At 39.0% G+C, this 24,669-nt stretch overlaps 1 protein-coding gene across 12 annotated transcripts in view; it reads left to right on the forward strand.

The window, feature by feature from the left end:
• The window catches only part of NCOA3 (nuclear receptor coactivator 3), a 136,301-nt gene that overhangs the window by 65,937 nt on the left and 45,695 nt on the right, over positions 1–24,669 (forward strand). For 11 of the 12 annotated variants that reach the window (XM_029916161.1, XM_029916159.1, XM_029916163.1 and 8 more), the window contains one exon: positions 3,998–4,080. The exons of the other annotated variant lie outside the window; for it this stretch is intronic. The gene's annotated coding sequence lies outside the window, so the exon portion shown is untranslated. The remainder of the gene's footprint in view (positions 1–3,997; positions 4,081–24,669) is intronic. 12 annotated transcript variants of the gene reach the window in all.

Raw genomic sequence — 24,669 nt, forward strand, 5'->3', positions numbered from 1 at the left:
ACTCCTGTAGAACTAAACGTTTATTGTAACTTATTAAGTGACTATGTAGAATAAATTATTATAATCAGCTCAGTCCTTTCTGGTATGTAGCATGAGATTAGTAATGCATTTTTTTAAACCCTGCCTTACTTTTCTAGACATGTATATGCTGTAATTTGAAATAATCCACCCCCCACCTCATGTCAAAAAGACTTTGGTATTTAAAAAAATTTGTCATCAGTATATTACTAGTGTGCAGCTGGGTAACAAATATATTTTTATTTGTTATTTACTAGAACACATAATAATGGACTAAGTAAAAAAAAAGTCAAATTTACACAGATTCAAAAAAAAGTGGCACTTTTAGAAATAATTTAAAATTTTCATTTGACTTTTAACATTTTGGTTTTTCCCTTCCAGTATCGCTACAGATTTGTTGCAATTGACTGTTGCAAGTAAAATCTGTTGTTATAGTTTTGAAAGATGGTATCTTTGATAAATAATCCCAACTTCAAAAAAATATTTAATGTGTACCAGTATTATGTAAATTTTAACCTGAAATTGCTGGGTAACTTATTCTGTGGTGCTTTGGAGATGAGTGGGCAGCTGCTGACCTTCCCCAAAGACAGCGAGCCCGTCTCAAGGATTTTTAGGGAAGTGAGGACAGAGTCCCTCAGAACGGTACCCACAGTAGACGGCAGGAACTGTGAGTTTAATATGATGAGTAGCAGAATCCTTGCCCTCTTCCATGTTCAACAGCAAAAGAAAAACATGTTCATGATATTCAGTGGCCTCTTTTTGTCCTACTGATGTTTCCAAGCATCAGCATCATACAGTTTGGATTTTCTTCTGTCACTTCCCCTCCCCCAGTCTGAGTCTTTGTTCTGGCCTGGAGGCTCCTCTTCTCAGACAAGCTATTAACAGAGCTCAGTTTAATTTTTTTTCCCTTCCCTATTAGATTTCAAGTGATGCAGGTTTTGATAATGTGGATCCCATCAGTCACATTTTTCGTTAATTCCAGTGGAAAAATTAACCTACATTTCCCCATCTTTAGTGTTTTGGGGACACGTCATTTAGTTTTTTTTCAGTGTGATTTGACTTTTGTTTGCATGATAGACTGAAGTCCAAATTATGAAAAAATTACCCTCACTTTTGATAAACATAAAAAATACAGCCCCATGAAACCTGCTGGACTGTCGCCTTTTCAGAAGCTTGGTTGTAGACAGATTAACTGCAGTTTTTCCAGGTTCTGTACTCAGGGCCTAGAGTATAGCACTTTTTATTTACTTACTTTTTAAAGTTTTATTTGTTTATTTATTTCTAGTAATCTTTATACTCCGTGTGGGCCTTGAACTCACAGCCCTGAGATTGGGTCACATGCTCTCTGACTGAGCCAGCCAGGTGCCCCTGATGTATAGTACTTTGTAGCCGATCTACCCCCTGCAGGGTCCTGGTAGGCAATCCAGTCATTTATCTCTGACTTTGGGGACCACTCTTCCTGGGAGGGGCCATTTTGTAGATGGTGTTTCTCTGGGTCCTGGGGGTTACGGGTTGGGTCGGCTCCGGTCCGCACTCCTTCTGGTGGGCGCCACCAGCCGTGTAAGACTTGGGATGCAGGCTCACGTGCCAACCTTCCACCCTAGGCAGCAGTGCTTGTTTCCTGGGCCAGTCATTGTGGAATTAGGTACATTCTGACTCCCAATTCCTTTTCCTCTCCACTCATCTTGTTCTGTAGATGCTAGCCCTACCCCACGACCTTCCTCCTTTCCCCATAAAAAGGAGTAAAAACAAAAGAACCATTGCAGAAATGAAACGACTTAAATCCAGGCCAGAAAACCTTGGGCATTCTTTATAGAAGCTCTGCCTACCTTTCCCCCTTCACCTTACTCTAATTAAATTAGATTATCATAAAAAACATTGAATTCATTTAGACACTAAAACTAATGCTTGTATTTTCTCCCACTTTTTACTTGAATGTGCTTGGATTTTTTTTTTTTTTTTTTTTTGGAGAGTGAGAGAGCAGGGAAGGGGGACACGTAATCGGACCGCTCCTGTAGCCCTGTGCTTGGATTAAGTTAGATGGCAGCTAGTCTGTTGTTGGCTAATAATAGTTTTTATTTGTTGAGCATTTGTGCATCAGGTACTGGTAAGTAATTCAAGCATTTTCACTTAATCTTCACAAGAGCCTTAAGAGGTGTGATCCCTGTTTTATAATGAGAAATCTAAGGCTCAAAGAAGTCTTCAAGTTGAGGGGTGCCTGGGTGGCTCCATCAGTTAAGCGTCCAATTCTTGGTTTTGGCTCAGGTCATGATCTTGTGACTTTATGGGTTTGAGCCACACATGGGGGCTCTGTGCTGGCAGTGTGGAGCCTGCTTGGGGTATTCATTCGCTCTCTCGCTCTCCCTCTCGCTGCCCTTCTGTCATTTGTGCTATTTCTGTCTCGCAATAAGCAAATTAAATTTTTTAAAAATCTAAAAAAAAAAAGTCTTCAAGTTGAATATCTAGCTAGTAAGTGAAAGCTGGACAGTAAGTTAGACCTGGTGGACTCCAGACCTGCTCTTTAAACCATTATGCTAACAAGTAGTTATATTGCTGAGGATTGGAAGATGTATTCCAAGAACGAGCTTTCTTTTGACATCTCGGTTATAAGTCAGCGACTACACTGTAGTGAGAAATAGATATGTTAGTAGACATAATAGCTCATTTTTAGACTTTAATCGCATGGTATTGATATGCTACCTGTATTTTCCTCCTTTTCCTTTGTGAACATATGATGTGCTTACTTCCCACCCCTCAATTTTCTCACCTTTAAACTGGGTTTCTGAAGTGCTGCTGACCCTTCGCATGTTGCAGTTAGGTTATGGTTGGTTGTTCCTCTCTACTCCATGCAGATTGGCCACAGCTGTGTTTTTCCTTCACCCCTTTCCAGCAGACCTGCAAATTCCAGCATGAATGCTGTGACCTTTAGGGCATAGTTATGGCTGTTGTCTACCCCCCCCCCCCCCCTAGAATTAGTGGTAGTCAGATTGTTGCTGTATTGTTACAGTTGGAAGTTTGGAAGGTGAAGGTTGCATCAAACCTGCTCTATATTTCCTCAAGAGCAGAGATGCTATTTACACATAAGTTCAGGTATTGCAGATTATTTTGAAGAACTCCTCATTTCCCTTTTCCATTTAAAAATATTTCTTGTTGGTGGCCCAGATGCAGCCTTTCTTAGAAGAGGGGAAGAAACATCCATGTTTATGGGTTTTTTTTTTTAATTTTTTCTGTTTTTTAAATTTATTTTTGAGAGACAGAGAGAGACAGCATGAGCAGGGGAGGGTCAGAGAGAGAGGGAGACACAGAATCTGAAACAGGCCCCAGGCTCTGAGCTAGCTGTCAGCACAGAGCCTGATGCAGGGCTTGAACCCACAAACTGTGAGATCATGCTCTGAGCCGAAGCCGGATACTTAACCGACTGAACCACCCTGGCGCCTCTCTTTTGCTTTTTCTCTTTTTCTTTCTCTTTCTTTTTCTCTTTTCTCTTCCTTGCTTGCTTTATGCATCCATCCACCCACCTATGTGGTATGTATTTCTCTCTTTGGACTTCGGTATTTAAGCATTTGCTTCTGCCTAGATATCAATATTGTTTTTAGTTGTTACTTGTTGAGCATTTCTTTTGGACAAGTGGGGACACCACAAAATCACATTACCTATCTGGTTTGACCACTTCTCAGGACTTGGAGTTGGTTTCTTCAACCCGTTTGGCACTATTCATGTTTACAAACAGTGACACAGTGTACTGTCTATGCGGTACCTGACTTCGTAAGCAGAAGTAGCATTTTTGGCCAAAATAAGGCATCACCTCGAATTCCTAGGAAGATGCCTTGTACTTGATAGCATGTTTTGTTTTTGTTTATATCATATGTCCAGAGAAGTGAATGATGGGAAAGGTTAATTTGTGTGTGACTGATACTACTACTTATGTTAAGAAAGAGCAATAAAATTCAACATCCTCCCCCTCCTTTTTTGTTCTCAGGATCAAAATACTTGCTGAACAGTGGAGTCACAGACCAATAAAAAATAAACTCCTACTTGAACGTCATTTGACTGGTTAGCCAGGTAATTCAGTTTTACTTTGACTTGGTTTTTTGTAATTTTCTGTCTTTATCCTCTGAAGATACCCATTTCCTTTCATTTATTATTTAATCTTAAACTTGTGTTGTATTTCATGTTTTTACCTATAATGATAGTATGGGGACTGAATGGTCTCGAAATGAGCAAATATATATGTATATTCATATATGTGTATATATACAAACATAACTTTCAGAGGAGGAAGGGAACTATATGTTGTAGTTTAATATGAAGAACTACCCTCCTTATGTGTGTATATATTTTAATGGTGTTTATTCAAAATCTGAATAAATTCCCCTTAATTTTAGTATCTCACCTTGTGAAGACTGGTTTTCCCAGTCTGCATGCACTGGCATATAGTAACTCTCCTCCCTCCCTGTGCGCCAGAACAGGAGAAGTAAGAACGGAAAGAGCTGTCTGACGTCCGGAAAGCAGTTACGCTTTGCTTCCCTAGTTAAATTTCTTTTTGTTAGTAATGCCGCATTATTTTGGTTAGCTGTGCTCACCTTGAAATTCGAGTCATCTTTGGATCTCCCCACCCCCAACCTGTTACATTCAGTAATTCACTAAACAGGCGGGATCTGGTGGTGTAGTATTTTAACACTTTCTGTTAATATCTTAGCTTCCTAGGCCAAGATCCCATAATTTCATGCTTGTATTTGTTCAACTGTCTCTTTATTCCCTCTTACCTACTGTTTCTAGCACTTGAAATTTTGCTTACAATATTTTAAGTCAGTTTTGTGCTGCCATTCCCTGGCTTAACAGAAAATAAGTACAAACGCTTTGCTGGCATTTGAAACAGACCTTTTTCTGGGACTCTGATTTTCCAGTCTCTGCTCTTGCTATTTGCCCACAAAATCCTTCAATTAATTATGATATCTACGCATTATATTCTAAATATAGTAGATAACTATCTCCACAGTATTTTTTTAAAGAAACCCTTTTATTTGCAAGTTATTTTTGTGACTTCCGTACGTTGGAAATGGAGTATAAAAGAACATCTAAATATCCTCTAGCCGTATTTACCCACTTGCTTATTATTTGCATCTGTATGTGCTGTCACTTCTTTCCTCTCTCTCTACTCTTACAGAGTTCTTTTCTGAAGTCTTTGAGGGGAAGTTATATATATTGAGCTTCTTTCTACTAATACTTCTGTGTTTCCTAAGAGTAGGGTCATTCTCTTAGGACAGTTGAACATGTATCGGCTTTGTAAATGGATGCTGACAAAAGTGTATGGTCTGTCTTCCACTTTGGTCAGTTGACCTAATAAAGCCTGTTAACAGCATTTCCCTTGCTTCCTGTACAGAACCCAGCCTGGGGTCAGGTGCTGTACTTAGTTATTATTTCTCTTTGGGCTCCTTTTTCCTGGAATATTTTCATAGCCTTTCTTTGTCTTTTACGACATCGGCATTTTTGAAGAACACAGCCCTTCCCTCCTCTTAATAGACTGCTCTTCATTTCATGTTTGCCTGCAGTTGCCTTGTGATGAGACGGAGGTTGTGCCCTCTTGGCTGGAGTGTGCCGTGCGGGCAGCAGGACGGTCCTGAGACAGACGCACAGCTTTTGGAGGCACATGGGGGTCTTTGGCCCCTTAGTCTGATGTTTATATTGATGACTTGGCCAAGATGTTGCCAGATTTCTCCACTGTATAGGTTCTATTCCTTCTTTTGCAGGCAATAAGCATTTTATGGGGGAGGCAGTGCAAATATGTGTCTCACCACAGTTTGTCCTAGATTTAGCATTCATTGATGACTCTTCTCCAATTTTTCACTGTGATGGTTCTAGCGTTCCCTTCCTACCACCAGTCACCCCTTGACAGTAATGTATAATTATGAGCCCTGGATATCAGTTTGGACCCATGGATTGCTAGGTTTTGAATTGGTAAATTCATTACCTAATTATTTTGGTGCTCCAGTTGTCCTGGGTTTGGAAAGTGGAACTCTCCTAATCAGTGTCTGTGTCCTTGTGGGGAACAGTACTAGAGAGGGTATTGCGGGGTGAGGGGAGGTGGCCTCATTGCTTGTGGGTTGTCTTCTCTTCTTGACCCTTGCAGTGGGCAGAGCTGGTAAAATATGCATGTTTATACACACATACTGTGTACATAAACATACTTGAACATAGACACATTCCTAGCAACATGCATGTACATGGTTTAGAAATCGCGACTGTGTATCAGTATGTCCAGCTTCACTCCCTGTCTGCAGGGCTCTTTCTTTGCACTTATCTTTTCAGACTTTTATGTCCCTTTTATGCCATGAGAACCTAGGCTCCCAGCATTGTCAGTGCATTTACTCATTAGCTCTTTCCTATGTACTGCCTCTAAAATAATTTCAGAATTACTTTGCCCACTTCACCACGGGAAACAAACTTACTTCAGGTATTGGGCAATTATATATATAGTTCTTCACTTACTCATAACCATCCTGTCCAAGATTGAGAATAAGTAAATAGACAGTGAACTTTTAAATTGCTTGGATCAGCCCTCTCTCCTTTCTTTTCCCTTCCCTCCCTACTTTTACTTCCTGCTCTTTCTTTCTGCGTAAGGGAGTTATGGTATTCATCTGAAATGAAATCAGGTTCATTTACTTGTTCGAGTTTCATTCAGGGTTTTGTTAGTGCTTATTCTCATTCTGATTGACTTTTTACTGTGACTTATCTGTCTGTCTGTCTGTCTAAAGTAGGCTTCATCCACAGCACAGAGCCCAGTGTGGGCTTGAACTCACAACCCTGAGATCGAGACCTGAGCTGAGATCAAGAGTTGGTTGCTTAGTTGATGAAGCTACCCGGGAGTTCCTGATTGGATTTGTTTTTGAAGTTGTAGAAAATGAACACATTTTCAAAAGTTAAAATTACACAAAAGATACACTTCCTTCCTGTATTTTTTCCACCCCATTTCCCTCATTTCTCCTAGGTAGCCAGCCTCACTGTTTCGAGTTTAGCATTTCTTTTGGTAACCACAGCAGATACATGTTATGCTTTCTTTTTTCTTTTTGTTTACACAAAATTTGTAGCATGTTGTATATGCTGTTTTCTTTTTTTTTTTTAAACAGGAGAAAATAAAATTTAATAGGGATATATACTGGGAATCCCCACAGACACAGAATTCTGTGTAACTTTGCTGTTTTCATTTATTAATATCTCCTGGAAACATGCCATGTCATGTCAAAGGCATCTTTCCCATTCATTTTTAAAATTTGTGGTAAAATTTAGGGATGCCTGGCTGGCTAAGTTGGTGGGGCATGCAACTCTTTTTTCTTTTTCTTTTTTAAAAGTTCATTTATTTTGGGACGCCTGGGTGGCTCAGTCGGTTAAGCATCCGGCTTCAGCTCAGGTCACGATCTCACGGTTCGTGGATTCAAGCCCCGCATTGGGCTCTGTGCTGACAGGTCAGAACCTGGAGCCTGCTTCGGATTCTGTGTCTCCCTCTCTCTCTGCCCCTCCCCTGCTCACACTATCTCTGTCTCTCAAAAACAATTAAGAAAAAAACCCCCCAAAATATATTTAAAGTTCATTTATTTTGAGCGACAGAGCAGGTGTGCACATGCAGGGGTGGGGCAGAGAGAGAGAGAGAGAGAGAATCCCAAGCAGGCTCCCCACTGTCAGCTCAGAGCCCTGACAGCCTGACAAGGGGCCTGATTTCATACTGCGAGATCATGAGCTGAGCTGAAATTCAAGAGTTGGCTGCTTAACCAACTGCCCCACCCAGGCCCCCAGTGCAACGCCTGATTTGAGCGTTGTGAGTTCAAGCCCCATGGTGGGCCTAGAGCTTACTTAAAAAAGTGGTAAAATGTATATAAGACTTAAAATAGCCATTTAATGCATTAAATACATTCACATTGTTATGTGACCATCACCGCCATTCACCTCCAGAACATTTTTCATCTTCCTAGAATGAAACTCTGTACTCTTGGAGTGATTCTCCCTCCTACCCCGCCCAGCGCATCTCATCTATTTGTTTTTTACATAGTTTCCATTATATGCATATTGCATAGTTTATACAGTAGCATCCTATATGTAGGTATTTATATTGTTTCCAGTATTTTGTGATTAAAATAATGCCTCAGTGAGTAACTTTGTGAATATACATTTCTTTATTTGGGGAGTGTGCCTTCATGAAAAGTTCCTAGAGGTGAGACTGCTGGGTTGAAGGGTAAATGTGTATGTAATTTTCATTAGATATTGTTAAATCACACTCCATAAGGATTATACCTTTTTGATTTCCACCAGCAGGGTGTTGAGAACCTGTCATGTTTCCCCATTGTCACCCTGTAAAAGTTCTTTCATTCAGTAGAATACATTTTTTAGATGCATCCATATTATTGCATGCATCAGTAATTTCTTTTCATTGCTGAGTAACATTTCGTTGTGGGAACATACCACAACTTTTAGGCTCTGGTTTTTGGCTGTCATGATGAGTAAAGCTGCTGTGAACATTCAAGTACAGGTCTTTGTGTACATTTTCCCTCCTCTTGAGTGACTATCCAGGAGTGTAATTGCAGGGTCTGATGTCAAGCATATGCTTATCTGTTCATTTTTGTTTCGTTTTTTTTTTTGAGGGCACAAGTATAAGCCGGGGAGGGACAGAGGGAGATAGAATCTCCGGCAGGCTCCGCGCCCAGCGCTGAACCAAATGTGTGATTGATCCCATGACGCTGAGATCATGACCTGAGCCGAAATCAAGAGTCGCTCAACCCACTGAGCCACCCAGGCGCTCCTCAATTTTTTATTTAAATTCTAATTAGCCAGAAGATGTAGCTTTTATTTATTTGTTTTTTTTTTTGTTTCATTTTTTAAAAATTTAAATTCTAGTGAAGTATATTATGTAAGCAACCGTGAAACTGTTTTCTGAAGTGACTATACCCCTTTATATTGCACCTGTAAGGTAAGAGTTAAATTTGTACAGTTCCTACTTGGTATTGTCACTTCTTAAATTTCAACCATTTTAATGGGATGGTAGTGGTATTATTGCATTGTGGCTTTAATTTGCATTTCCATGATGGGTAATGATACTGAGAATAGTTTCTCACTAACCACTTGTATCTCTTCTTTTATGAAGCTCCTATTTAAATGTTTTGCCCATTTTTAAAAATTGGGCAGTTTGTTTTCTTATTGTAGGAGTTTAAAAAAATACGTAATCTGGCTACAGTATTTTTCCAGATAGCTTTTAAGAGTAATTTCACTTGTTTTTTTGTCCTTCCTTTTTATTTTCTTAATATTTTTGGAAGTACAGGCATTTTGAATTTTCAAGTACAGAGTACAGATTTTTCTTTTATGCTGAGTGTTTCCTTATATAGTAAGAGATCTTTGACTACCCATAGGTAATGAAGATCTTCTCTTCTGTTTTCTTATAGAACTTTTATATTTTTAGCTTTATATATAGGTCTGTGATTCATTTTGATTTAATTTTTGTGTATGATGTAAAGAAAGGGTTGAAGATCAGTTTTCCTGTTCCAGAGCTATCTTTTAGAAACATTCACCTTTCCCCCTTGTATTGTCTTGGTAGCTTAATCAGCTGACTATACACATCAGGGTCTTGTTCTGGTCTGTTTTCTCTTCCATTGAACAATCTTTCTGCCCACCTACATTGTGCTGATTACTGTAGCGCTTATAATAAGGTTTGAAAGTAAGTAATGTGAATCTCTCAACTTTCTGGTCATGATTGTTTTGGCTAATCCAGGGCTTTTGCATTTTGATACAAATTTCAGAATCGGTTTGTCAATCCCTACAATTTTTCAATCATTCTGAGAAGGTGCCCTGCAGAATTTGGCTAGCTGGGACATCCTGAATTCTGGTCATCCTTTTGTCAATTCAAGATTGCTGGGCTTTTTTTGGGTTCCTCGTTCTGTGCTGCAATGTGGAAATTGCTTTCTGGCAGTGAAGCCTGGGTACTGGTAGTTACTGCTTTCCCCTCAGGTGTTTCCCTGAACTCCGGCACGGCGGTTTTTTATTGCCTATTTTCTGATGTCTGGATCTGGTTTGTTCTTATCATTTGTCTTGTACACAGTAGGGTAGAGTTTGTTGTTCTCTTGAATTAAAGCAGAAGTCCCATAGTTGATTCTTGAGTTCATTAAAAAAAGGCTCTTCGCATGTTTTGGCTGAGTTATAATGTTTCTTATTTTTTATTTTTAAGCACAGGTACAACAATATGTATTTGTTAACCATAAAAGCGTCTTGGACCTTTTTTTTGTTTTTTTTTTTTTTTTTGAAGGTAAGCTCTATGCCCAATGTGGGACTTGAACTCATTACTCTGAGAGCAAGAGTTGCATGTTCTACCAACAGAGCCAGGCAGGTGCCCCTGTGCATATTTTATTGAGCAACTTTTGAAGCTGATGATTAATTTCTGTCTGGAAGTTTTCCTGAGGAATATAGGATTGATCTTTCAAAGTTTCTTTTATTTGTTCTTGTATCTTGAGACAAGGAAACCAATTCAAAGAAATTTTTCGTACCAGATCAGATTTCACATATAACCTTGAGTGAAGTCATCTCTTTTCCAGGTCCCCTAAAGTTACTAAGTCTTTGGCCTATCTGAATGTAACCTTCCTTCCACCTTGGTTCCTAAAAACCAAGAATAGGTACCAGGCTCAGATGCACTGACTTCTGTAAAGTGCAGTCTTTATTAATGGTGGGCTTTCCATGCCTGATTAAATGAGAATGATTCTTTCAGTTATGACCTTCAGGATGATGGCCTCAGTTGTCCAGTTACCCTGGTAAATCAATTGACCAATTCTTACTAAACCTTTGCAATGAACATTATTGGCATGAAAAGTAGAGTTTTTACTTTTTTGTGCATGACCATGCGTGCATGTGCACACGTACAATTCTGAAATTTGAGGAGATAGAATCAGCGGCCACTTTAAAGTGTTCTTGGTTTGGGGGCACCTGGGTAGCTCAGTTGGTTAAGTTTCTGACTTTGGCTCAGGTCATGATCTCATGGTTCGTGGGTTCAAGTCCTGTGTCAGGCTCTGTGCTGATGGCTGAGAGCCTGGAGCCGCCTTCAGAATCTGTCTCTCTCTCTGCCCCTCCCCCGCCTGTGTTTTGTCTCTGTCTCTCTCCAAAATAAATAAACTTTGAGAAAAAAGTGTTTCTAGTTTGGGAAAGAGTAATTTGTTAAATGGAGCGCTGGAGGTAGATGAAAAAGAAAAAGGGACTTTTTCATTTACCCATCAGAAAACATTAATAATACTCCAAATCAGACAACAGTTAAATTTCTTTGCTAGTTCATTCAGTCCTATGTCATTCTGTTCTGGTTATTAATCCTTTTCTGTAGTCTGCTCTAAAGAAATCATCTCTTATAGGTGTATAAAGAGATCGACACATTTTAAGTTGGTCCTCTAGTACATTTGTAAAATTGTCTAAGTTATCTTAGCTCACTAGTCCATTATTCAGAGTCTGTTTCCTAAAATATCAAGATTTAAAACTACTCTGTATTATCTTTTTTATGAGAATCTTAGACTTCAGAGCAAATCTCAGGAGGCAACAGAGCCACTCATTAGCAAGAGTTACTTCTGATGCTCTTTATTCATCTTTACATAGGAGTTTAAATCTGCTGTCCTTTCCCCTTAACCCGAAGGATAGACGTCCTTTTATTTACTGAAGTGTTTGTGGATAATTGTCTCAATTTTATCTGAAAATGTTTTTATTTCACATTAATTTTGAAACCCCGTTCACTGGATGTCAAATTGTGGATTTACCATTTCTTACCTCAGCGCTCGTATCTTTTTTTTTAAATATATCTAATTTATCTATCTATCTATCTATCTATCTATCTATCTATCTATCTATCTATCTAAAATGTGTTTATTGGAATGATTTCCTGTTCTCCTTGATTCGGGTGCTGTTAATCGCTGCTTCCGTCTGAAGGCGTGTCCTTCTGTAAGGCCGGCACGGACAGTGGTGCAGCCAAACACACGACTGCTGTTGCTGCTCGCCTGAGGACAGTGGGGCGCGCACGGCGTCCTGGGCACCTCCCTTCCCTGAAGTAGGAATTGGGGCTCTGCACCCGGTGCTCCCTGTGCTGCTGCCTCACCTGTTCCCTGGAGGGCTGGAGCAAGTCCTGAGTCCCGGCATGTTCTCATGGGAAGGCAGTCCCCCCTGGAAAGTAGTGCAGCACTTTAAAGATGTTGTTCCGTGGTTTTGTTGTTGTTTCTGAAAAGGTAACTTTTATTTATCCCTGTTCCTCTGTATGTATGATCTTTCTTCCTCAGTGGCTGCCTTTCAGATTTTCTGCTTTTAAATAGTTTGACTGTAATGTACTCTGGTCTAGTTTTTTTGGTATTTATTTTCCTTGGGATTCTTTGATCTCCTTCGATGTGTAAATTGGTGTTTTGAAAAAGTTGGTTGGGGAAGTTTGGGCCATGATTACTTCAAGTACTTTTTTTGTTCTCCTTTATTCTGACTTCTGTGTCTCCACTTACATGTTTGTTAGACCGTTTGATATTTCTTCTTTTTTTTAATGTTTATTTTTGAGAGGAGGAGGAAGGATGAACGGGGGAGGGGCAGAGAGAGAGAGAGAGAGAGAGAGAGAGAGAGAGAGTGAGAGAGAGAGAGAAAGAGAAAGAAGAAGAAGAAGAAGACGACGACATTGAACCTGAAGCTGGCTCCAGGCTCTGAGCTGTCAGCACAGAGCCTGATGCAGGGGTTGAATTCACGAACGGCAAGATCATGACCTGAGCTGCAGTCAGACGCTCAACCGACTAAGCCACCCAGGTGCCCCTTGATATTTCTTACATATACTTAAGGCTCTGTCCATTTTTCTTCAAATTTTTTTTCTTTTAGGTTCAGTTACTTTTTCTGTCATCTCTAGTGTCTCATCTTATTCTTAAGAAAAGCTAATGGAGGGGTGCCTGGGTAGCTCAGTCAGGTAAGTGTCCAACTCTTGATTTTGACTCAGGTCATGATCTCACATTTCATGAGTTCGAGCCCCATGCCAGTTCTGCACTAATAGCTGCCTCTGCCCTGACCGCGCAGAGCCTGCTTGGGATTCTTTCCCTCTTTCGTCCCTCCTCTGCTCACATGCATGCAAACTCTCTTTCAAAATAAATAAACACACAAAAAAAGAGCTAATCTTTGAGATGACATTCCCTAGCAGTGAAGATATATGTATGGTTATTCAACAGCAATTCATCTTTAACCTTAAACACAAGTTTTAAAATCAGGAGTGTTTGGACTCTCAGGCTATGATCTCATTCACGGTCTTGGAAATTAACTCTGTGAAGTCTAGTCTCTTACCAGTCTCTTCTACTTCATGAAAGTTTCTCAAACCAATTTTTGTGTCATCTTAATTAAAATGTGTAGTTGAATAAAGGAATGAAAACATTGCCAAGGTCAGGATAACTAAGCGCCTTTATGTCTCATGTTTCTAACATTCCAGCTTCTAGTTTTGTAATGGCCTTCTAAAGAATTTTGATATTAAACATATTAGTCGCATATGAATGGCATTTTAAATTGCAAGAACTGTATCTCCATCCTTCTGTTTAGTTCAAAATTGAATTACTAAAGTTTAAACATAACTGTTTTAGTGGTAAATTTTACTTTTATTATGCCTTGTAATTCAAATGAATCCAGCTCATGAATGTCTTGTAAAGCAGCTATTATTTAAAATCCAAACAATTTAGGGGGTGCCTGGCTGGCTCAGTTGGTAGAGCATGTGACTCTTGATCTCAGGGTCATGAGTTCAAGCCCTGCATTGGACATGGGGCCTACTTAAGATAAAATTTATAAAAAAAGGAATTTATGAAAATTGCTTTTAGGTTTCTATTTTATATATAGAGAAAAGTTGACATTTGTTAATTTCATCAATTGTCTGCTGAGATACAACAACCTTTAAATTTAAAGCTTTAAAACCCAGTCTGTCAGAGTTGTTTTTTCTTTCTGCATGGAAACTAGTAATCTCAAGTTGGGCTCCTTATATAAGGATCAATTTGCTTGCTTTATAGAACATCACAGATTCTTTCCAGCCTAAGTTTCTACGACTGATGGATCTAGTTCCTCTTAACAGAGCCTTTTATTTATGCTCCTGTGTCTCTACCACTCACTATAAATGCATGCTGATTATTTAAATAAAAATATTGGTAAGGTGAGGATACTTAAACTGTTGTAAAGGAGATGTACAGGGATGAATCCAGAGCCCACAGTCTGTAGTGAAGGCCTGGGAAGGGCCGTCATTCTTAACTGTTCTCTTCTAAAGACTGGGAGGGAGTTTTAGTTGATGTGACCAGAAAACAGTAACTTTTCCCTGAAAGCTGTATTGAAAGGCAGTTGTTTGAGCAGCTATAGACAGTGCGGTTATACTTGGATTTCACAAAAAAGGAGAAAACTATTCGATTTGTTTAGTTTTTAGTTGGAATGATTAAGAGCTTGGCCTCTGGTGTTAGAAAGACCTGGATTTAATTTCTAGTTCCATCACTTACTAAATGTATGACCTTCGGAGAGTTACTTATTTCACATAATCTGTTTTCTCATGTGAAAGAGGGATGAATTTGAACTCTAGTTTTATCTGTTCCTCATATCAGAGGGCTTCAGTAGGGATGAAATGAGAGTAATAAATGGAATGCTCTCCACACAGTCTCTAGGTCAAATATTAGATTAAGTGTATGTTCACTTAACATTAACTTAACCATTTTTATTTTATTTTATTTAATTTATTTTTTTTGTCTAATTTAGTGTTAAATGTTTATTCATTTCGATAAAGGAGAGAGAGAAAGAATTTTATGAAGTCTCCACACTCAGTGTAGAACTCATTGTGGGGCTCAGTCTCTAACTGTGAGATCATGATCTGAGCCGATACCAAGAGTCCGACACGGGGCACTCCGTTGGTTCGGTGTCCAACTTTAGCCCAGATCAGGATCTCACAGCTCGTGAGTTCAATCCCTGCATCAGGCTCTGTGCTGACAGCTCAAAGCCTGGGGCCTGCTTCAGATTCTGTGTCTCCCTCTCTCTGCCCCTCCCCCACTTTCTCTCTCTCTCTCTCTCTCAAAAATAAACATATATTAAGAAAAAAAAAAGTTGGATGCTCAAATGACTGAGCCACCCAAGTGCCCTTAACTTAGCATTCTTAACTTAATATTAGTGTTTTTAAATTTAGCACTAAAATTATACAATATTTTATATAAATAGGAGTATATATTATGTGTATTATAAAGGGTACTTTGAGAAACACCTATGAACCCACTACTTGAATTTAAGAACAAGCTTAAGGTTGTTAGGTATGCCTGCTCCTTGTGTGTTTTTCCATCTTACTAATCTTTCTGCTTTTGTCTCAGAAGTCACAACCTATCGTAAGTAACTTGCTTTTTAAAAACTTAAATAACAACAACAAAAAAACGTAGTTGTGGGTTCATGAGCCATGTTTAGTTTTTGTTTTTAGCTTTAAAAAAATAAATGTACTTGTTTTTAAAAAAACTTTTGATTCAAAAGTTAAGATTCAACCATGTTGTGCATAATTTATTTGTGCTACTACTATATTGTATTTTTTTTTTTTGGTATGACTTTATTTTTTAAAATTGAGATTAACATTCATTAGAATGTCCTGGTTTTTGATGTATGAATGAAATTTCAGTGAGCATTTTTGTGTATTTTGTTGCAAGAATATTTTTATTACATTAAGGTTTTTAAACATAATTTTAATTGCTGATGTAATAAATTTGCTTTTTGTGTAGAACTACTTTAGAAAAAGTAAGTTTTCTTACTGAAATAACCCTCTTCACTTAGCTAATTCATTTTATCTTATGCCAGTCATTTGTTACCACACAATTAGCAATATGCACTGCTGTTTTCCTTACATAACTTTAAATATTTGATTTTCAGGGACAACTTTATTAAAGTATAATTTACAAACAATAAAATTTACCAGCCTTAAATTGACAATTTGCTGAGTTTTGACAGATGCAACCATTACCACAGTCATCATATAAAACACTTCCCTAAAGTTCTTTCGTCTCTCTGTGCCAACCAGTCCACTCCGCCAATAGCTGGCAGCCACTGGTCCCTAAGTCACTGACTGTGCCTTTTCTTGAATTTCATACAAACGGCACTCCCCTTCTGTGTACAGCGCACCTTCCATAATTGTTCCGCCATCCTTGGAATTTTATTTTCTTTTTCTTTTTTTCTCTTTGCATTTCAGTTTTGGAAGTTTGTATTGCTCTCCAAGCTCACTGATTTTATTTTTTTCTTCTTTAGCTGTGTCCATTCCACTGATGAGCCCATCAAAGGCATTCATTTCTGTTAATTTTTTTTTTATTTCTAATATTCTCATTTACTCTTCTTTCTCAGAGTTTCCATCTCTGCTTACATTACCCATCATCTCTCCTTGCTTGTTGTCTACTTTTTCCATTAGGGTGCTTACTGAACTTATCATAATAAAAATCTCACAGTTGGGTTCCAGTTTTGTTTTGTTTTTATTTTATTTTTATTATAGAGAGAAAGAGGGAATGCGAGTTGGGGAGAGGAGCAGAGGAAGAGAGAATTTTAAGCAGGATTCATGCTCTGCACGAGCCCGACACAGGGCTCCATCCCAAAACCCTGGGATCATGACCTGAGCCGAAAAATTAGGAGTTGGATGCTCAACCGACTGAGCCACCCCATTTTTACTGTTTTTAAGGATACTGGCTTCTTTCCTGTTTACTAGCAAATTTTGGAGGCTTTCTTGCATATAGCATTAAAAATCTGTTTTCACTTATCAGCACTCCTGATTTCTCATTTAAGAATATGGGTGACCACATAAAAACTTATATATAAATGTTCATAGTAACATTATTAATAATAGCCAAAAAGTGGAAACAATTTAAATGTCTACCAGCTGATGAATGGATAAATAAAATTGTATTTCCGTACAATTAAGTGTTCACAAATAAAAAGAAATGAACTGATGTATGCTACAGCATGGATGAATTTGAAAGGATTATGCTTACGGAAAGAAGCCTATCATAAAGGTTTGGATATTTTATGATTCCGTTTGTATGAATTGTCCAAAATAGATGGATCCTTAGAGACAGGAAGTGGATTAGTGGTTTCCTAGGGGGAGCGTGGGTCAGAGGGGCCCTGAGGTGGGAGGAAACGCGGGGAGGGTTTCTTTTCTGGGATAATGAAAATGATCTAAAATTGATTGTAGTGATTGATGGTTGTACAGCTCTGAAATATATTTTAAAAAGGCATCGGATTGGGTGCTGTGAGTGAATGGGATGTGAATTCTCTCTCTCTGAAGCTGTGAAAGAATATACCTGATGCACCGAGGGTAAGATCTCGGTGCTGCCACGAGGACTTTTATGGAAGAATAATACTACTTTTCTCATGGCACTGACCTCAGAAGGTTTGCTTTCTATGCCAAACATTCCTCGGTTTCAAAAATAACATGTTAATTGACGTTACCTCCAGGTTTTCTAAAGCCTTATTCTGTCTTTGCTATAGTAGTCAACTTCTAATTTTAGGGCTAATGTTAATTCCAGTACCGTGTCATTTTCATGTCAAGAAAATTTGTTAAAGACTTTCTTAAAAATTAATTCAAAGTTCACGCACAGACCTGTCCACACTCTTCGGTTTGTCTGTTAAATGCGTTTGTGAGATTCTCGTGGGGGTATTCTAGCAGTGCATCCAGGAAATTTGCTCTTAAGCTTAATAACAGCAAATACAGAATTACCATGAAAGCCATGATTTTGGTGGGTATACTGTTTTAGTGGATATGCTGTGGTTACAAATGAGAAAACTTGTTATTTTATTTTAGATAATCGGACCATACTTTGTCCTTCCCCACTCCCCCACTTTTTTTTAATGTTTCATACTTTAAAGAGTCTCCTTCTATGGAAGGAAGACTGTAACTAGTGGTATTATAGTTAAACTGTAGAGATAATTATAGGATGATATGTAGGAGAATATTAATACATTCATAATTTAAAAGCTTAAATATTTTAATGTTGATCAAACAGCAATTTACTTTAAAAAGTAACTTTTTAATGTTTCTTTATTTTTGAGAGAGAGAGGGAGGGAGAGAGGGAGGGAGAGAGGGAGGGAGAGAGGGAGGAGAGAGGGCGCAAGCGGGGGAGGGACAGAGAGAGAGAATCCCAAGCAGGCTTTGCACTGTCAGCACAGGGCCTTATGCAGGGCCTGAACTCACGAACCGTGAGATCGTGAGCTGAACCAAAATCATGAGTCAGACACTAAACCAGCTGAGCCACCCAGGCGCCCCTAAAAAGTAACTTTTGTGAGCATGGTTCTATACTATACAGGAATGCTTTTGCATTTTTTTAATGTTTGTTTTTGAGAGAGTGAGAGGAGGAGAGAGAGAGAGAGCGCGAGCGAGCGAGCGATCGAACGAGCAGGAGTCGGGGGAGGGGCAGAGAGAGAGGAAAGACAAATCCGAAGCAGGCTCCAGGTTCCGAGCTGTCAGCTCAAAGCCCGACATGGGGCTCAAACTCATGAACCGTGAGATCATGACCTGAGCTGAAGTTGGACGCCTAACTGACTGAGCCACCCAGGTGCCCAGATACAGGAATACTTCTAAAAGGAAATTCCTAGTAGGGTGTCTGGGTGGCTCAGTCGATTAAGTGTCCCACTATTTATATTGGCTCAGGTCATGATCTTATGGTTGCTGAGATCACCTCGAGCTCCACATGACTCCGTGCTGGTCGCATGGAGCCTGCTTGCTCTCTCCCCTCCCCTGCTCTCTCTAGCTCTCTCTCTCTAAATAAATAAACATTAAAAAAAATCCTGTTCATCTGGTTTTATAATTAAAGTCAAAAACAAAGTTAAGCTGGCTTGCTTTAGATGAGTCTTTCAGAATATGTAGAGAAAACTATTAATGTTGTAAGATCCATTCTTGACATAAGCAACAAACTACCTAAACTGCATGAATTCAGCCACTGTTTTTCTGCTCGTGGTGAAAATGGATGGATATAGGTTTTTAGTAATTGTTTATAGTCAAGGTTCATAAAAAGGGCAGTTTTATTGGATTTGGAAAACACAGACATAAAAAATGGGTCACATTGTTAGTAACATAGCTCTTATAGTGCTTAATTTTGTAACTTGCTTAGGAAATATAATTGGAATGGGCACCTGGATGGCTCAGTCAGTTAAATGTTCGACTCTTGATTTCAGCTCAGATCGCGATGTAGCAGTTTGAGAGTTCGAACCCTACTGTGCTGACAGCACCCAGCCTGCTTGAGAGTCTCTGTCTCCCTCTCTCTGCCCCTCCCCTGCTTGCTCTCTATCTCAAAGATAAACAAACATTAAAAAAAAAAAAGAAATATAATTGGCCCACTTATCAGCTCAGCGATCTAAAAAGTGAACTGCTGTACAAATAGTCCAGTTTATGCCAGTGTTATAAATGGCCCTATCCTATGCCAGACTCTTAGAGTAATTACTTTCTTATGATTCTCTCTTTGTTTCCAAAAACCTGTTTTAATAAGAATATGTTTTTGAATCTGTGTAATATTTAACATATAAAGCCTGCGTTATTTTGAAGTTGATATTGAAAACCTCTAAACTTCTGACCTCAAATAGAATTTGCTATGGATAAGCATTACCTGCAGCCAGCGGACCCAGAACTGCCTGTTCTGGGCTCTGCTTTGTGAGAAAGAGTGTGTTTTGGACACGAGTGCGCGGCAGCTGACGTTTATCAAGGACAACAGGAGCCTAACTCATTTTCACGTTTTAAATAACCTTGAAAGCTTTGCATGTGCACACATGCTCAACATATGTTCCTAGGATTTAAATCTATTTTCCACCATGTATTAATGAAAGCAAATTTCAGTCTTTAATGAGCTTCAGCATTAAACTTCTACTATGTGAGTACACAGACATCTAAAGACCAACAGTGTAGGGTATTTAATTTACTCCCCTAGACTTTTACCTTTTATGCTTTAAGAAGTACTACTAGTAAAAATGTGCCTACTGTACTCTGGGCAGCAATCTCACTACATAATGTGATTGCTGGCATTTCTTTGATTCTCCTCTAAAATTTGGGCCTAATATAGAAAACTGAAATCTAGAAATTATTTTTTTCTAATCAACTACTGGTATATTGCTCTTTTCTTTGAAAATGTTTTTATAGAGCTAGTTATTTTACAGGAGGCTGACATAAATAGAATTGGAATTGCATAATTTTTATTCTTGGTTCTTATCCTTTAAAATTTTTCCTTAAAAGTATATTGCGATAATATTTTAAGAAGAATTCTAGAATAAAACGGTGAAATCCATGTGTTAGCAAACCTGTTAATTAAAGTAACGCCTTTTAGTGGTTGATAACGGGTTTCAGGCCTGCAGCCCTTCAACAGTGATAGGCAGGTCTCCCTGGTGCGCTGCACGCAACCGGCTCCCCCTTGGTCATCTTTCTTAGATCAGTTTTCAAATACATTTGAGAGTTTTTGCTTACAGTTTGCATCTTAAACAGGAAATTTAGTTTTCCTTTTGTTCTTTTGGTGCCGCCCATGTGTCCCCTTCTCCCAGGCCTGACACCCTAGCTCTGTTTTTGTCACCTTCTATTTCCACCTGAGGTCTAGGTCTGGGTCTAGGTCTAGGACCAGGATCCATTCTGAAGTATTATTGCAGCATCAGAGAGATGCATGACCCTTTCTTCTACAACTGCAGGTTATAGTTTGATATTTTGATACATTCAGCAACTTGTTATTGATGATAATAGCTTTTCTTCACCTTTCAGGAAATTTTTGGTTTGGTTTTTATTTATGAGCCTTGTGTTTGGCCCTGTTAGTTTGTGCATGATTGGACTTCCTGACTGCTTTTGCTAGTTTCTGGTCCTGGAATTCATTAGGTTTAAGGAATCATCAATTTGTTTCTGTACGTTTGCCATAGACTTATTTTTTATGTTTGAGCACGTTTGTGTTGTCCAAATTAATAAAAATGATGTCCTTTGTCATTATTATATATTTGGAGTCCTGCTTTTTAAAAAAGATTTTACTTATTTATTTTTTAAATGTTTTGCTTATTTTTGAGACAGGGGTTGGGGGGAGCAGGGGTAGAGACAGAGGGAGAGGGAGACACAGAATCCAAAGCAGGGTCCAGGCTCTGAGCTGTCAGCACAGAGCCTGATGCCAGGCTTGAACTCACAAACTATGAGATCATGACATGAGCTGAAGTTGGACACGTAACCAACTGAGCCACCCAGGCTCCCGCAAAAAAAATTTTTTTAAGTTGATTTAATTAAATTACTATTTTTGAGAGGGACAGAGCAGGAGCGGGGGAGGGTCAGAGAGTGAGGGACACAGAATCTGAAGTAGGCCCCAGGCCCTGAGCTGTCAGCACAGAGGCTGATGTGGGGCTTGAACTTGTGAACTGTGATATCATGACCTGAGCCAAAGTTGGATGCTTAACTAACTGAGCTACCCAGGTGCCTCTTAAGTTTTTTATTTTAATTCCAGTATCATTAACATACAGTGTTATATTGGCTTTAGGTGTACAGTATAGTGATTCAATGATTGTATATGTTATTCAGTGCTCATCATGGTAAGTATATTTAATTCTTATCACCTATTTCGCCCATCCCCCCATCCACCTGCCCTCTGGTAACATCAGTTTGTTCTCTATAGTTAAGAGTCTGTTTTGGGGTGCCTGGGTGGCTCATTTGGTTGGGCATCTGACTTCAGCTCAGGTCATGATCTCACAGTTTGTGGGTTTGGGCCCCGCGTTGGGTTCTGTGCTGACAGCTCAGAGCCTAGAGCCTGTCTTCTGATTCTGTGTCTCCCTCTCTCTCTGACCCTCCTCTGCTCACACTGTCTCTCTGTCTCTCTCAAAAATAAATAAAACATTTTTAAAAAAGTCTGTTTTTTGGTTTGTTTCTCTCATTTTCTTTGTTGTTGCTTCTTAAATCCTGCATATGAGTGAAATCATATGGTATATTTGTCTTTCTGACTGACTTATTTTGCTTAGTGTTTTTGTTGCAAATGGCAAGATTTCATTCTTTATTATGGCTAAATAATATTCCTGTGTGTGTGTGTGTGTGTGTGTGTGTGTGTTGTGTATACATACATACACAGCACATCTTTATCTCTTCTATTAATGGACATTTGGTTTCTTTCATAATTTGGCTGTTGTACATAATGTTGCAGTAAACATGGGGTGCCTGTAATTCGTTGAGTTTAGTGTTCTTGGGATTTTTCGGTAAATATTCAGTAGTGCAATTAGTGGATTGTATGGCAGTTCTATTTTTAACTTTTTGAGGAATCTCCATACTATTTTCCACAGTGGCTGTACTGGTTTGCCTTCCCATCAACAGTGTACAAGGGTTCCTTTTTCTCCACATCCTCACCAATACTTGTTGTTTCTTGTGTTTTTGATTTTAGCCATTCTGACAGGTGTGAGGTGATCTCTCATTGTGGTTTGAGTTGTTCAACTTCACTCATCATCAAGGAACTACCTCTATTCATGTATCTGTTGGCCATGTGTATGTCTTCTTTAGTGATATGTCTGTTCATGTCTTCTGCCCATTTTTAATGTATTTTTTTTTCATTTTGAGTTATGTAAGTTCTTTATATAATTTGGATACTAACCCTTTATTGGATATGTTGTTCGCAAATATCTTCTCAATTCAGTAGGTTGTCTTTAGTTTTGTTGATTGTCTTGTTGTTTCCTTTGGTGAGCAGAAGCTTTGTATTTTGATGTAGCCAGGAAATTCTTTTGATTTCACAATGTGGCTTATTTATGTAGACTTGCAGGTAGTAGATACGGAAATATTTACTAAATGACTGTGTAGAGGCTCTTGAGAGGCCGTTCCGGTTTCAAAGCTTCAAGCCCGGCCTTCATCTAGTACAGTGCTTCTCAGAGTGTGGTTCGTGTTCCTTTGGGGAGCTCCATACAACTTTTACAGGGTCCACACAGTTAAAAGCATTTTCATAGTAACCCATTATTTGCCATTTTCATTCTGTTGATGTTTGCACCAATGGTGCAAAAACAGTGGTGCAGAAAATTGTTGGCATCGTAATTTGAACCAAGGGAGTGGCCCTGCCAGACTTTGCTAGTAGTCTTTACATTCTTGGCTGCCATGTACGTGACTTAAAGGAAAAAACCTTTCTCACTTAGGATTTCCCTGTAGGAAGCAGCAAAATTTGCTCATTTCATTAAATCTTGAGTTTTAGGTACTGTGTGAGAATGGAAAATATGCAGAAAGCACTTTGCCTATCAATGTGTGATGATTATCTTGAGGGGTAGCCCTGTGGGATAGGTGTATTTACTGAACTGGCCACTTTTTCCATGGAATACCATTTTTACAAGAAAGAGTGGTCAACAAGCGATGGTTATTGAAACCTGGGTATTTGGCAGAGTCTTGAAACTGAGCAAGACGAACCTATTCAAGGAAAACAGCTAATGGTATTTGTTGACAGTGACAGTTTTGACTTTTCAAGTGATAGTAATAAGATGGAGATTTTGATATTGTGTCATGAAATATCGCTTTTCGAAAATGACCTTGGTTGATGAACTGATACTGTTAAAATGACAGTGTTTGATGTTACAGAATCATGCCTGGGTAAAAGGTGTTCAGAGTGGCAAGCTATGGGGGTGTATCTTAATGTGACAGCATGAAAGGTGGTCAGTATGGTTTTAGATTTCACTTTGCATCTAACGTTGAAGAAAGTACTTGCTGAGTTTTAGCATAATACCAAGTAAAATTATCTACAGTAATTTGCAAAAGGCTGTTGAAGTCGTCCTTTCTTAACATGAGTACATGTCTCTGAGGCTGGATTTTCTTCATGTGTTGGTCAGATTAACATCCTGCAGCACATTGAGTGGAGGAGTAGACAAGTGACTCCAGTTACCTTCAGTCAGATGTAAGATTGTAAACGTGTAGAAACAGCACCACCCCTCACTGATGGTTTTGTTTTAGAAAACTTATTTTTCATAAAAATTGTCTATGAAATGTTTTTTTTTATGTTTGTTTTTGAGAGAGAGACAGTGTATGGGCAGTGGGGGCGGGGGGAACAGAGAGAGCGGGAGACCTAGAATCTGAAACAGACTCCAGGCTTTCAAGGCTGTTGGCACAGGGCCTGATGTGGGGCTTGAACTCAACGAACTGTGAGATCATGACCTGAGCCAAAGTTGGACGCTTAACCAAGTGAGCCACCCATGCAACCCTGGGAAAATTTTTAAAAAAGTTTATTTATTTATTTTAAAATGGAGTGGGGGTGTGGGGAAGGGTAGAGAGAGAACTCTAAACCTCTAAACAGGCTGTGCACTGCCAGTGGGGCTCGAACTCACAGACTGAGAGATCACAACCTGAGCTGAAATCAAGAGCTGGACGCTCAACCGACTTGGTCACCCAGGCGCCTCAAGTTTATGAAATTAACACATAATGGGTTTGTTTCAAAATGAATTAATATTTCAACTGTTTTAAGTTTTAATTTTGAATATGGTAGATATTGATAGATATAACCAACATAACAAAAAGCTTTTTGGCATTCCCAGTTTTTAAGGTGTAAAGGAATCCTAATCTCAAAAAGGTTGAAAATCACTGATGTAGTGTTGGAACTCTAGAGGCATTTGACTTAAACCTTTCACCCTGCTGTGTATATTTGTTGCTCTGAAACACCTCTGATTCCTCCTATAGTTGTCTCTGTTCCCACCTACTTAAACAGG

This window comes from Suricata suricatta, chromosome 12 (assembly GCF_006229205.1).
Source record: "Suricata suricatta isolate VVHF042 chromosome 12, meerkat_22Aug2017_6uvM2_HiC, whole genome shotgun sequence".
Lineage (NCBI taxonomy): Eukaryota > Metazoa > Chordata > Mammalia > Carnivora > Herpestidae > Suricata > Suricata suricatta.